Genomic DNA, 6,345 nt, shown 5'->3' with positions numbered 1-6,345 from the left:
TAGAGTGGCTGGACAGGATAATGAAAAAAAGGAATCCGGAATGGAGATAAAGTAAAAGGCAAAAAAAGTGGGTGAAGCTCTGGGCCTAAGGGACGTTGCAGACAAACCCCCTGCTGTGGTATTCTCAAGAAGAGAGAGAGAGAGAGAGAGAGAGAGAGAGAGAGAGAGAGAGAGAGAGAGAGAGAGAAAGGAATACACTGGAATATGAAGAGAGAATAGAATCTTCCTATGAAAAGTTATACACAATTATAGTTCACAACTGTAATCATTTAGATTTAGACATACTACGAACTTCTGCTGTGTAAAAGCACTGTACGATTATACGTCACAACCTTTAAATATTTATATTTGGATTTAATAAGAAAATATAGAATTGATACCTTTAGACAAAAAGGAAACTCAGACTGACGTTTCAGGCTCTCGTTTCATTTCATGAATCATTAAACGAAACCTTTCTCCCAGGCGGTTGCTTTTACGGCAGTGACTCTGCTAAGTCCCTGACTTTCGACAGGGACTTCCTTTCAAGTTGTTCTTTTAATACTTGTTTTACCTTCTCTTTTAGGGAAAAAACCTTCCTAAACTCCCTCAGTGCCCCTCTCTCTCTCTCTCTCTCTCTCTCTCTCTCTCTCTCTCTCTCTCTCTCTCTCTCTCTCTCTCTCTCTAACAACAGGATTCTTTTTAGCAGATGAAACAGAAAAACTTTATGTTAGGATATACAAACGCAAGGGAACTTCCTACAAGGGAGGCTATATGAGACAGAAAAGTCTATCTGCAGTAAACAGTTAATGAAGAAAGTTATTATTATTATTATTATTATTATTATTATTATTATTATTATTATTATTATTATTATTATTATTATTATTATTATTTCGAAAACTACACTGATGATTTTCCAAAACCAACCACTCAGTACTGTGCTACACATAACCCATAAAACATGTTATATGTGTGTGTATATATATATATATATATATATATATATATATATATATATATATATATATATATATATATATATATGTGTGTGTGTGTGTGTGTGTGTGTGTGTGTGTGTGTGTGTGTGAGTGTGTGCGTATATATATATATATATATATATATATATATATATATATATATATATATATATATATATATATATATATATATATATTCTTATGGGCATGTCTTAACCCTTGGTCATAAGAGGGCTCCCTCCATGCAAACAGCTGCCCACATAGCATAATCCTCTCATTTTATCTCCCTGTATCCTTTCCCCTCTGCTGCTAAAAAGCCCTGTCGTTCTAGGTAGCCGAGAGAGGGAGCGCCGCTGCAAGGATTGGAAGGAACCTACTTGGAACAGTGGCCATATTGGGCCCTAAGACGGGTCGGCCTCTCATTTCAGCTGTGAGCGCCCAAATTCGCCCTCAATTCTGTTTTGGCTATTGTCGAGAGTGGATGCCATTTGCAAGGACCACCACCTTTGCTCCTGCCACGTGTCTCAGTTCAGGATAAGCCCACTGGATCACTCCTTTGGACTCCTACGGTAAACCTAAGACAAACGCAAGTATTTTGGCAGCCTGTTTTTCCTCCTTCTAAAGTATTTCTTGACCTTGTTAACAAAATCCCTCCAAATAAATCCCATGATTCACCAAGTGTACTTCTCTCTCTCTCTCCATTGATCTCTGTTAACAAAATTTTTCCCCTAGTCAACCCTCTTGCAAGCCACTGCCCCCATTGTTTGCATGCTTAGTTAATTTCCAGATTAGGAAAAAGTGTTAGCAAAGTGTCTTTTGACTGGCTGTGCTGTCCATGTGCCTGCTCGAGTGGTTAGAGCAATCTTTAAGCATTTGGGCGTGATATTGTAGTGAGTTAGGATATCTATATGGTATATAGTTAGGGACTTTATTCATGCTAGGCCTATATTTAATTCAACACCTCTCTCTTTCAGAGGGATACCTTTATCATGTATGACGTAGACAACTCTCAACTCACTTTCAGTCGTCGCTGGAACCTTCCATGTGTGACGGAAAAAAAGAATTTCACCCTTTACAGCACCATTAAACAACTATACATTGTTCTTATTTGTTCAAGCACGTGTGCCCCTGGTTATAATTCATTTGTGAGCTAATGTTTTTATTTGCTAAGTAAACGGTGTTAATTTTTAACTGAGTATAATTACCCCTTGCAGTAACTTGACGTAAAGAAATAATTAAGGTTAGTATTCCCATTCTTTCCATTCCTCTCAGCCATTTTATATCATTCCGTTGCAAAGCCACAGCTGACAAGTAACACTGGCGGCCTTGCTAAATATCAAGTAACTAAATTAATGTAGTAAATAAGCGTACGTAAATTATAAGCAAAAATAAACCAGTGTGGGAATTCAATGTCACAAGCGATTTCACCCTTAAAAACCGTGCAGTTTTACCTAGCAGACAACATATCGAAATATTGATATTCCTCAGGCAGGTTAGCAAACCTCAGTGCATTAGTGATAGGAATTTTAAAGATCCTGCGCATATTTACAGTGGTTAAAGCATTAATTTTACAATTAATGCATGCTAGATTTTGATTTGTCAGGTAAAATCTGTTTCACTGCATGATTTAAGAAAGTTAGTCCTTTTTAGCCAAGGACGTGTTCACGTAAACAAAGTGCAAGCCTGATTTAGCCAGCCTAGATTACTGCATCCAGGCACTAAAGCCAAAGGAATGCTATTTTTGTGCCCGAACCTTACGCAGTTTCACCTAGGGAAATGTCAGTATTTCGTCAACACACATGTTTAACATGATATTGCATTGTTTGTGCATGTTATAACTTTAGATGGTGAGCATGCCCACAAAGTTAGCATTTATTTGCTAAGGAGTAGCATTCGGACGGATGTTATTTCATAAAACGCAAACTTGAGTTATAACAAATTAGTTTCTGCGGGTTTTGGACTATAAGGCAAATTTCCTCATTGCTAGGAGTTAGGTAACGTAAACTTATGCATCCTTCATTTTAGTGGGATAAGCATATATAATTGCCTAGGGAAATTTTATCGTCATATTATATTAGAATTGTTAGACTTCAAAAGAGAGAGAGAGAGGACAGGTTCTGTTTTCTTAAAATTAACCTATGGTGTTAGATTTTGCTTTCAACCCCACTAGATTATTTAGCCCATCAGAGGGAAATAGGCGTTATATTGATTTCATATCACAGTTAAGAGTCTTATATAGATTTTCATATTCTCAGACTAATTGATTAGCCAGATTCTGGTTCATTGCAAGTTGTACACACTTGGAAGTCCGGTACTCTTGGCCCCAAGACCACTGACGTCTCTCCTCCAAAAACTGTGCCTGAGACTGCCTTAGTACCAGTGTCAGTGCCAGCTCATGCTGCCAATCACCCTTCAGGAGATCCCAGTCCGGGACCCCTCTCATCTACCGGCCTGGCCCGGCTACCAGTGTCCGATCAAGAGCCAGCCCGAGGTTCAGTAAGGTCTTTTCTGGATTCCCTTGATCACAGCGGAAGCTCGTACCCCGGCATGGCCTCGCAACTTGTGCCTAAGTTGACCCTTGTAATCTGTGAGCCTCTTGCACCTACAGCTACCTCTTCTTCTTCACCACCGTCCCCAGGAGATAAGACTTAGGTTAACGATCATCACCAAGAAGTTCTATTTAAGATGATCACCGATGTGGAGGCCATGCCGAAAAGCTGGCAGGACTAGTTGGAACCACTGATGCCGAGGTTGATGCAGCTGCCGAGGTAGTCGTCAGCTCAGTGCCTGTTTTACTGGTTGATGTAACACCCACAGTCAATCCAGGTCTAGGTCGCAAGGTTAGTTGTATTGCGGGCACTGACCTAGCCCAAGTCTTCTCAGCCTCCTCTGGAGCCGCGTGCTCAGGCCCCAGCTAGGAGATCTCAGCCTAAAAGGTGGAAGAAATCAAGAAGGAAGAGGAGTAAGAGGTGGTGTAGAAGGTCCAGGTAGTTAACAGAGCCACCAAGCTCTCATGGCACCTGTGTGATATATATATATATATATATATATATATATATATATATATGTATATATATATATATATATATATATATATATATATATATATATATAAACTATATATATATATATATATATATATATATATATATATATATATATATATATATATATATATATATATATATATATATATATATATATATATATATATATATATATATATATATATATATATATATATATATATATATATATATATATATATATATATATATATATATATATATATATACATATATATATATATATATATACATATATATATACATATATATATATATATATATATATATATATATATATATATATATATATATATATATATATATATATATATATATATATATATATATATATATATATATATATATATATATATATATATATATATATATACACATACAGTGCCTTACCTTACTAGAGCAATTCTGGCACCGTGCCCAGAGAATGATGCCTAGATCATGTTCTAACCTTGTAGTCTAACCAGGACTTGTATTCCCACTATTTAACATGTTCATTTATCTTAGGGATACATCATCCTCAATGTAAGCTAGTTTATCACTTTGATAGTGCTGCATTAGCTTGGGTCTGTGTAAATTCAGTTAGTTCAACTTTGTGACCTCTGTGTCTAGTTAACTTGGTATTCAGGTTTTAAATGTTATCCTGCAGACAGTACTTCATTTAAATAAGCACAGGCACATGTTCTTAGCATTAGGTAGTGCTATTTTATTTCATGTATGAGAAAGTATGCTCAGATGGCCAGCCATCCAAAACCACCCCTTATTTAGAGTAATTTACATTCGCTCACGTTAATCCTGTTCTTGCAGACCTTCCCTCCTGTTAAGGATGAAATGTCTGCTAAAATGGAGAACTATTGTATGGGCAGGGTTAATCCTTGCTCATAAGATGGCCACCTCTGTGCAAACGCAGTGCAAATGCCTGCCCACGTAGCATAATCCTCTCATTGTATTCCCCTGTATCCTTTCCCCTCAGCTGCTAAAAAGCCTTGTTGCACTGCAAGGATTGGAAGGAACCTACCTGGGACAGCGGCCACATTGAGCCCTAAGGCAGTCTGGCCTTTCAGTTCAGCTGTGAGCGCCCGAATTCGCCCTCAATTCTGTTTTGGTTATTGTCGAGAGCGGATGCCATTTCCTGCTTGTATGTTTCACAGGACCACCACCTTTACTCCAGCCACGTGTCTCAGTTCAGGATAACCCTGCTGGATTACTCCTTTGGACTTCTACGGTAAGCCGAAGACGAACTCGAGTGTTTTGACAGCCAGTTTTTCCTCCTTCTGAAGTATTTCTTGATCTTTTTAATGAAACCCCTCCAAATAAATCGTGTGATTCACCAAGTGTACTTCTTTCTCTCCATTCATCTCTGTAAACCCCTTTTTTCCTAGTCACCCCTCTTCCAAGCCACTGCCACCCATCGTTTGCATGCTTAGTTAATTTCCAGATTAGGAAAAAGTGTTAGTAAAGTGTCTTTGGAATGGCTGTGCTGTCCATGTGCCTGCTCGGGTAGTTAGAGCAATTTTTAAGCATTTGGGTGTGATATTGTAGTGAGTTAGGATATCTAGATGGTATGTACTGTAGTTAGGGTCTTTATTCATGCTAGGCCTATAGTTCATTCAACACCTCTCTCTTTGAGAGTAATGCTATTATCGTGTGTGACGTAGGACAAATCTCGGCTCACATTCATTCGTCGTTGGCACACTCCATGTGTGATGGAACAAAGGAATTCCACCGTTTACAGTACCGTTAAATAATTATATATCCCTCTTATTTGGTCAAGCATGTGTGGCCCTGTTATAATTAATTTGCGAGCTTTGTTATTATTTGCCAAGTAAGCATTGTTAATTGTTAACTGAGTATAATTACCCCTTGCAGTAACTTGACTTAAAGAAATAATTAAGGTTAGTATTCCAATTCTTTCCATTCCTCTCAGTTTTCTTGTTTTGTTGTTAGCTGTTTTGTAGCATTCTGTTGTGAAGCTACGGCTGGCAAAATAATAATATATATATATATATATATATATATATATATATATATATATATATATATATATATATATATATATATATATATATATATATATATATATATATATATATATATATATATATATATATATATATATATATATATATATATATATATATATATATATATATATATATATATATATATATATATATATATATATATATATATATATATATATATATATATATATATATATATATATATATATATATATATATATATATATATATATATATATATATATATATATATATATATAAATATATATATATATATATATA

This window comes from Macrobrachium rosenbergii, chromosome 31 (genome assembly GCF_040412425.1).
Source record: "Macrobrachium rosenbergii isolate ZJJX-2024 chromosome 31, ASM4041242v1, whole genome shotgun sequence".
NCBI classification, from domain to species: domain Eukaryota; kingdom Metazoa; phylum Arthropoda; class Malacostraca; order Decapoda; family Palaemonidae; genus Macrobrachium; species Macrobrachium rosenbergii.
The sequence above is the reverse complement of the archived record's forward strand: the minus strand, read 5'-3'. Positions refer to the sequence as shown.